This window comes from Microtus ochrogaster, unplaced genomic scaffold (genome assembly GCF_000317375.1).
Source record: "Microtus ochrogaster isolate Prairie Vole_2 unplaced genomic scaffold, MicOch1.0 UNK11, whole genome shotgun sequence".
In the NCBI taxonomy this organism is placed as follows: domain Eukaryota; kingdom Metazoa; phylum Chordata; class Mammalia; order Rodentia; family Cricetidae; genus Microtus; species Microtus ochrogaster.
This window is the reverse complement of record NW_004949109.1, coordinates 6915324-6924860: the sequence shown is the minus strand read 5'-3', so window position 1 is coordinate 6924860 and position 9537 is coordinate 6915324. Positions and strand designations below refer to the sequence as shown.

The window sequence follows — 9537 nt, the reverse complement described above, 5'->3', positions numbered from 1 at the left end:
AAGGAAGGAAGGAAGGAAGGAAGGAAGGAAGGAAGGAAGGAAGGAAGGAGAATTAGTCAGTTTGTGTATGGGGCTGTTTGTGTGGTAGGACTTGGTACGCCCTGATGAAAAAGCGGGGTTTGCTGGCTTGATGTGCAATCCTGATTTTGGTTGTTTTTGTTTGTTTGTTTTGGTTTTTTTGTTTGTTTTTTCAAGACAGGGTTTCTCTGTAGCTTTGGAGCCTGTGCTCGAACTAGCTCTTGTAGACCTGGCTGGCCTCGAACTCACAGAGATCTGCCTGCCTCTGCCTCCTGAGTGCTGGGATTAAAGGTATGCGCTGCCACCACCTGGCAACAATCCTGAGAACCATAATTCAAACCACCGTCATGATTATGCTTTGTTTTTGTTTGTTTGTCTTTGGTGGGTTACAGGAAAATCTTATCTGTTCAGTTATTCCCACTTTCCATCTTCCTGCTCCTTAGGTCACAGAGCAGGAATCCAGAATCCAGGGCCCAGGGTTTTGGGCAGGCCAGTCTAGAGGCAAGGTGCCAGCCCTGTGCCCGCCAGACGTACTAGGTTGTCTCCACTGCCTGTGTGATCTGCTGCACACGCTTCACCCTCTCTAAAGCTTGAGCTGTCTTCTGTGTAGTAGAATGGATGCTAGCAGGGATGCTGGGGCGAGTCAATGAGATGCTGCTGGTCAAGGGGCTGAAGCTGGCACGCTGCAGGCCTTTGTATTGGAAGGATTCGCGGCTGTATATCATCCTGGCAGGGTTCCAGAGGCCCTGCGCTTTATTCTGCTGCCGGTGTTGCTCCCACTGTAGAGGCTCCGCCAGCTTCTCACTACCTTCCAGCTCCGTATTTTGTCCTTCAGGTCTCCCCAGGTGTGACCACTGTGACACCAGTCTGGCTGAACTACTAGCCTGCTGATAAATTGCCCATGACCTACTTTCCAGTCCAAACCTCCTTCCCTTCCTTTCCCCAGACAACCTCAGGATCACTTTTGCCCCGCTTAGCTTTGCCCAGAAAATAGCAGCCTCTTTCATTCCCCTTCGCTGTTAAATTCTCAGCCTGGCTCAACTGTCACCATCCACAAGCCATCTCTTCCCCTGAGCCAACACTGTGCCCTGGAGCCTTCTTCTGCCACCTAGAGCACCCTCTGCCGTGTCTGCAGTGTGGCAATTGAGGTTCAACTTCAGTCTGCCCAGGGCCAGGAGCAGAAGTAGGTGCAGCATCCTCAGTGTGACTCTGCAGGGGCTTGCAGTTCGTGGATGTCATGACCGTAATGTATTGTGGGTCCTTCAAGGCCAGCTCGCCAAACTGAACGTAGGTCAGCTCTGAAATCTGGACCACTTCGTGCCAGCCACTCAAGTGGATGGGGCTGCTGAAGAGTAGACATTCAAGTTGGCCCTATCATTGGCTCAGGTGGCAAGATTTGGCCCGCCTAAACTGATGGAGCAAGTTGGTGGTGACCTTGCCTGGAATAGAACTGGTTACTCTTCCTAAGCACCAAGTAAGCCACACCTCCCACCCACTTGGAAACTTCAAAGGGAAAAACAATCTTCCCCCACTCAGGGCGGCCTTGTGAGGGACTGGCTCCTCAGACACAGCTGCAAAGGATAAACTGAAACCAAAACTCTGAGCAGCTGGAGGCAGCAGAGCCCTGTGCCCCAGTTGTTTTGATTGAGTAGCAGGTGGTGGCTGGCAGAATGGCCCTGCCTTAGGAGGCCTCCAGGAGCTAGAACGGAGTTCCGGTCTTATTGACCAGGCTTCGCCAGGAAAATGGAATGAACAGAATATGGATGGATAAACACACACTTGAACAGATCAAGGAGTTGGCCAACACAGTTGTAGGAACTGGCAAATCCAGCCGGTAGGACAGCAGGACACCCTAACAGCCCACCACAGGCTGGGACGCTGAACACTCCTGCTGGATTTCTCCTCCCAGAAGCCTCGGTGTTGCTCCTAAAGTCTTCAACTGACTGGCTATGGCTGCTCAGTTACTGAAGATGGTATAACCAAAGTCAGCTTCAGAGCTAACAGCCTGTTCAATTGAGTCCATGGACACTGGAGGTCTTGACACCCCAGCTCCACCTCCTCCTGGAAGCTCTGCAAACCTGGCTTTCCAATTGGTCAGAAAAGATTTTTTTTTTTTTTTTTTTTTGGTTTTTCGAGACAGGGTTTCTCTGTAGCTTTGGAGCCTGTCCTGGAACTCCCTTGGTAGACCAGGCTGGCCTCGAACTCACAGAGATCTGCCTGCCTCTGCCTCCCGAGTGCTGGGATTACAGGCGTGCGCCACCACCGCCCGGCAGAAAAGAATATTAATGTCCTTTTTTGGAGCATTCTTGTGAGCAGTAAGTGGCTGTGGAAGGCTCTGCTTGGTTCCTCTGTTTGACAGATACCATGAGCTCCATGTCAAAGCCAGAGCAAACCCTTTCCTCTCCGGGAGATTGCTGAAGGCTGCCTGACCATGCAGAGTCTACTTCAGCATGAAAGGACTCCTTCCTTCCCTGCTGGGGACTCTCTCCGTGTAAACCAGGCTGTCGGTGCAGAGATCAGACTGGTGGGAGGTGATTGCTGAAGTAAGATGGCTTTGCAGGGAAAGGCTCCTGCCACCAAACGAGAGGTCAGTCGCTAGAACCCACATGGTGTAAGGCGAGCGCTGACTCCTCCAAGCTGTCCCCTGGTCTCCACAAGCACTCACCCCCACCCCCACACAACTAAATGTGTGGGAGCAGGGGAGAACTTTCTGAAGCATCTTATGTCATGGTTGGAGTACAGATTACATATGTGCTTCCTTTCGACAGAGTGAATAGCTGGATGTTTACATCTACACCTATGTAAATCCTAGCCCCAAAAACTGTGATGAAAGAATAGTTGATGGTTGGGGGCATGGCTCCAGTTAGTAGAGAGCATGCCCAGTAGGCAGGAAGCCGCTCATTCATCAGCAGCATCCATGTGTAGTGCTGTTCGCCTATCATCCCAGCACCCAGGAAGTGGAGAGAAACAGGATGGATGGAGAGTCTGGGCTACATGAGATCTGACATTTTGAGAGCCAGTTGGGCTATTTAGTCTCCTGGGATAAACTTAAATGAAATAAATAGATGATAAAGGAACAACCCCCACACACACACACACACAACTTTCACCTCCCCAAACACCCCAATACACTCAAGCCTGCAGAAGGGGCTACATACAAGAGCAATGACTCCATTTAAAATGACCCTGGGGGTTGGGGCTCATATCCTTGTGTCTTGAGTGTTAGGGCTTCTATTTGAAAGTTGGCCTGTTGTTTGTTTTGTTTTGTTTTGTTTTGTTTTGTTTTGTTTTGTACTTCTGGTAGTTGGCCACGTTGAACATGGGGCCCCTGCGTCTTAGCTTCGTCTACCTAAAGGATGTCTGCTGTTATCTGGCTGGCACACGGCTTCCTCCAAGGGCCTTCAGAAGAGGATTTACATGCCTCAGGTTTTACCACTGAAATATTCTAACATATGTTACAAGTGGGAAAAATGGATCCTGGGAAAACAAACCTCTTTCCCACCATCCACTCTCAGCATGTTTGGTTCACAGAGGGTCCTGACTCACCTATAACTCCTGCCTACACCAACTTAGCAGGGGTGAGCTTCTGTGATGCATATATGATCTAGAGGGTCATTAAGAATCAGTAGATTCCGGGACGGGCACCAAAGCTACAGAGAAACCCTGTCTCAAAAAACAAACAAACAAACAAACAAAAAGAATCAGTAGAGCCAGACGGTGGTAGCACACACCGGCACTCAGGAAGCAGAGGAAGGTAGATCTCTGTGAGTTGAGCCAACCTGGTCTACAGAGCTAGTTCCAAGACAGCTAAGGCTACACAGGGAAACCCTGTCTCAAAAGAGAGAGAGAGAGAGAGAGAGAGAGAGAGAGAGAGAGAGAATCAGTACTAGGCTTCTAGCTGGTTATGAAAGTGCCCACAGCCGAATGTAAATCCTGTCACTCGCTACTACGACAGAAGGTCACCTGTCTAACTTCTGTGCCTCAGTTTCCTGCCCGTGAAAGGAATGTTAACAGTACATACCTTGCCAGGATGCTGAGCAGCTTAAATGAGGTAATAGCCGTGCAGCCTACAGTGAGAGCTCAATGGACACGAGCTGTAGTTACTGTAAACTGTTATTAAAAACCACCCAGGCCAAGCCGGACACAGGCTGTCTTTATCTGGCTCCTGGGTTCTCTCGGGCCGGTGACTCCAGGTGGCCTACAGTCTAGAGACAGGCCTCAGGGCTCTCAGCTCCCTCTGATGTCATTCCCCTCATAGACAATGCTCTGTTCTTTGTCTTGGAAGGTTCACCCAACCCTAAAAGTCTAAGCAGGTTTCCCCACTCCTCCCCCAGGTGAGGACAAGAAAGGGCCCGTCAGGCCAGCCGCAACCGCTCATAAAGGGCCTGGTAGGAGCAAGAGCTCCCCCCCCTCTCCTCAGGATCCAGTACAGTGGAATTAGTCCCTGCCAGCAGACAGGGTCTTCAGAGAGTTTATAAGAAAAAAGGGAAAAGTAAGAAAGACATGAAGGGAGGACGGAAAGGAGGAAGGAAACCCTCCTAAAGACAAGGCCAGCTTTGCTTCTTCCCCCACTTCCCCCAGGCCGCTCCTTTCTTGGATGACAGAGAAAGCAGGGCATGAGGGGACACATGAGGGGACACATGAGGGGATCGCCTGCTAGGGAAAAGGCCCTAAGAAGATGGGCTAGGTGCCCTAAGAGGAAATCATGACATTTTGGGGACAGTCTGTTCTGAAGGTTCAAGCTGAGGTTCTGGTGGTTCCTTGCCCAGGAGAGTGGGCTGTGGTGGGCAGCCCTGTAGCAGCAGCTCTGAAAATCACAGAAAGTGCTCCCCCTGGCCCACATGTAGGCGGCTTCCTGGGACACACACGGGACCTTTCTTTTCTTTATTGTTTTAGTGCAGTTTCAGCCCACTAGGGCACATCTCATCTATACACAAATAAAAGCGACTGAGTAACAGATTTAACTTGCCTGGGCCTTAAGAGCATGGGCCGCAGACTCCAACATAGAAGACATCCCTGAGCCTCAGCTGCAAGCCAGCAAGGTGAGAGAAGCCAGAGAGGACAGAGGTCATCTGAGGGGCTGGCATCACTTTCTCTTGGAATGCCAGTTGGGTGTTGGCAGCCGTTAGCAAGATAAGCAAGGCTCCCGGGTCAGAAGCTGTAGGGAGGGGTGATACGTGTGTCTTGAAATGTATGAAGGGTCACTTCCTCAAGTATTTAAAATTCTAGTTAGTTCCATAATATCCCATCCTTTTATTTTTTTATTTATTTTTATTTTTATTTTTATTTTTATTTTTTGGTTATCCCATCCTTTTAGAGTTAGGAAAACTGAGGGTCAGAGTGTTTAGCACGTGATCCAAGTTTACACAGCGGCTGGAAGCGGCTAGATCCTTTCCACTAGCTTGTAGCTAAGCTGCCCAGTACTAGGCCACTTTGGGCTTTGCATCATGGGAGCAGCGGGCTCTCTTCCCCCTGTAAATACGAACAGTGTCATGGTGAATCCTCTCCCCATGACTGCCTCCTCCCTGCAGGCCCAGAGGCAGCATCGCTAGCTACCCCGAGTTGGGTTGTCTGGCAAGCAGACCCTGAGACCAAGTTTAATGTGCAAGCTGCTCTCCCAGACCTGGGCTCAGCTTCTGCTTTTTGCACCCACATGGTGGCTCACAACTACATGGTGGCTCACAACCAGTCCCATGGTACCTATTGCCCTCTTCTGGGCATTGAACACACACATGCACAGACATATGTGCAGATAAAACACAAATACACATGAAATAAAAATCTCAAAAAATTTTTAAGCAATAATATTGGATAATGTCCTTTATCCAGATTTTAGATTTTTCCCATTAGACTTTATATTTTACACTCTAGTGAATTTGTCCTTTTGTTTGGCTCCTTTATTCAACGAGTTGGGATCCACCCTCACATGATAGGCTCCCCACCTCCCACTTTTGGTGGGGGGTAGGGCTAGAGGCTAAGACAGGATATCACTATGCAGCCTTGGTTAGCCTGGAGCTTGGTATGTAGACCACATTTGGTCTCGAACTCACGGGAGGCCGGCCCAAGTTTCCCAAGTGCTGGGATTAAAGGTGTGTGTATGGGTAGTGTTATGCAGGTTTGTGTAGAGCTCTAGAGGGCTTCTATACCCGGAAGAGGGTGTTGGATTCTCTGGGAGTTACAGATGATTGTGAGTCCCCTCCCCTCATGGATGTTAAGAATGGAACCCCAGTCAGTGCTTTTAACTGCGGAGCCATCTCTCTAGCCCCGACTTTTAACCAACTGTGGCCTCTTACAGTAATATTCTGATCATACAGAATTCTGTAACTTAAGTTCTTCCCTGAGTTTTCCAGAACGTCTTTTTTTTTTTTTTTGGTTTTTCGAGACAGGGTTTTTCTGTGGCTTTGGAGCCTGTCCTGGAACTAGCTCTGTAGACCAGGCTGGTCTTGAACTCACAGAGATCCGCCTGCCTCTGCCTCCCGAGTGCTGGGATTAAAGGCGTGCGCCACCACCGCCAGGCTTCCAGAACGTCTTACATACATTTGTCACCAGTCCTGATGTCACACTCTGCCCCCCTCCCCCCACCCACAGTCTTCCCAGACTTCTGTTCATCTGATCATTTGTTTATGGGCTTGATGTAGCCTGTACGTGCTGTGCATGGCCTCACAGGCATGGTCTTCTATATGCATGTGTGTGGGTGTTCTTGTGTATTGAATTACCTCATACACTGCAGCTTCTAGAAGTTCTGTCCAACCACAGCAGCTTTATAAACAAAATCCGCTTTGCTGAGAATCCAGTGTTTAGGGCTAGCGAAAGAAGCCTCGGCTGGACAAAAGATGGGCAGTGGAATGAATGATGACCAGTAACCCTTTCCTCTCGCGCTCCTTCCCAATTTAGAGAAGTCAGCACTGTGATTGCAGGAAGGAACAATCTAGAAGGATTCCTGCTGAAGTCTAAGGATGTTGTGCCTAAGATTTGACTCCCATGGATATTTGCTAAAGGGCAATAAATGACAGACTCTGGAGTAGATCCAAGGCATATGGATTGAGTCTCTGCCTCGGAGAAACTGCCATTTTGTGCTGGACTTGGTGACTCACACCTTTATCCCAGCACCAGGGAAATAGAAGCAGGTGGATCCCTGTGAGTTCAAGGCCAGCATATTGTACTTAGTGAGTTTCTGGTAGTCAGGGCTATGTAAGAAGAGACCCTTGTCTCCAATGGATGGATGGATGGATGGATGGATGGATGGATGGATGGATGGATGGATGGATGGAAATAAAATGAATAAGAACTGAGGGGAGCTGGGGAGACAACTCAGTGAGTGAGAGAGTACTTGTCCTGCAAACATGAGTACCTGACTTCTAATTCCCATGTAAGAATTTGAGCACAGCCATTGGGCGTCGATAACCCCAGTGCTGTGGGGAACAGAGGCAGAGGGAACTCTGGGGATTAATGGATGGCTGCTAGCCTGGTTCCAGGTTCAGTGAGGGAATAAAGCAAGACACCCAACACCTTCCTCTGGCTTCTGTGCTCATATGCACGGGTGCACAAGTGCAAGCACAGGAGAGAGAGAGAGAGAGAGAGAGAGAGAGAGAGAGAGAGAGAGAGAGACACAGAGACACAGAGACACAGAGACACAGAGACACAGAGACAGACAGACAGACAGACAGACAGAGAGAGAAAGACAGAGAGAGACAGACAGAGAGAGAGAGACAGAGAAAGACAGAGCGACAGAGAGAGAGACAGAGAGAGACAGACAGAGAGAGAGAGACAGAGAGAGAGAAAGACAGAGCGACAGAGAGAGAGAGACAGAGAGAGAGAGAGAACTATTTTAGTGGAACAGACAATAAATACAAATAAACACAGCTGGTGCTAGATGGTATAGAAAAAATAGTTAAGTATTGGCAGTAGAGGTGCCTTTAAAAAATACAGAGTGACTGGAGAGATGGCTCAGTGGTTAAGAGCACTGCTTGAGTTTCCAGACAACTCCAGTGATTCTCACCTCCCATATTGGGCTTACCACTGTCTATATGTCTATATGTCCCTAGAACATCCAACACCTTCTACAGACTTCCACAAATACCAGGCACACATGAGGTAAGCAGACATACATGCATGCAAAACACCCTTTACTATATTAGAGTGGGAGACGTAGGGAAAAATGAAACAATAGTATTTGGAGAGAATGAATCTGAGGACACAGCCTCAGGATATTGCTCAGTTTGGATATCTGAGGATCAAGAATGAGCAACTTAGAAATCTCTGGTGACTTAGAAGAAAGGCGGGGTGTTTGTTGGGGTGCCAGGTAAGGCAGCTGTTTCCAGGAGCCGCCATATGGTAACTACGCCATAATTTGCTAATGGGTCAGATATAAGGACTGAGAGCCTTTAGATTTGGGATATCCTGGCAAACTGTTTCAGTGGTGTGCTGGGAACAGAATTCTTCATTGGGATGGATTTGAGAGAGAACACACTGAGCACTCTTGGAGAATTTTTCCATAAAGGTGGGCAGAATAATGAATGGGATGTGGGACCAAGGGGAATGGTTCTGTAGCTAGGAGGCACCAGCCCACAGTGGGTAGCTAATGAGGATTGTCCACAGACGGGAAACAAGGAACAACCGGGTGACAGAAGGGAAGAAAGTAGTGGGAGCCACTCATGAACATCAATGTTCTAAGAAGCATGCGCGTGGGGGGACTGACTGCTCTGGAACAAGACACCATGGTGGGGGGGGTGAGAAGAGTATCAGAGTGTGATACAGCTGGACAGGTCAAACCAAGAAAATCATGTGGGCGTTAGGACACTGGCTTTCTGTCCTGCCCCACCTGCCCCACACCCTGCGTTTGTTTATGTTCATTTTGTTGACATTTACATTTTTCAGGACCCTTGAGTTACTCCTGTTAACATCACATTAAATCAGAAAACTATCCTGGAGTGAGTCAAGTAGCTGTCACCCCAGTACTCTATAGGTTGAAATATGAGGTTCAAGACCAGATTAGGCTACACAAGAGATCTTGTCTTTAAAAAGGAAAAGAGAGAGGAAAAGGAGGGGGCTGAGGGAGGGGGCAACTTCATGTCTACAATTCCAAGGCTGAGGGTGAAGGCGGAAGCAAGCAGATTGCAACAAGACTAAGGCCAGCCTGAGTTTCAAAGTGAGACCTTTGTTTCAAAAAGAAAAAGAAATTGAGAACAGATGTTTGAATGACGTCACAGTTGAGTAAAATAGGCCCAGTCTTTTGCTATCATAACTGAAAGTGTCCATAGATAGTGCCCGTTCCACTGTAACATTTGACTGGTTTTGAAGAGTCCTCTCACCATTTAAAAACTTTCTGAGATGAAATAAATTCAAAGTGGGAGGGAGTCCTCTGGGTAAACAAGTGAAGTTGAAATATCTAAGCCAAAAGTTTTTCTGATTGTAAAAGTACACATTTGGGAGGCAGAGGCAGGCAGATCTCTGTGAGTTTGAGGCCAGCCTGGTCTACCAAGGGAGTTCCAGGACAGGCTCCAAAGCTACAGAGAAACC

General features: G+C 48.5%; 1 protein-coding gene across 1 annotated transcript in view; it reads left to right on the top strand.

The window, feature by feature from the left end:
• Nfe2l3 (nuclear factor, erythroid 2 like 3) overlaps positions 1–9537 on the top strand; it is a 24558-nt gene that overhangs the window by 5174 nt on the left and 9847 nt on the right. The gene's annotated exons all lie outside the window — the stretch shown is intronic.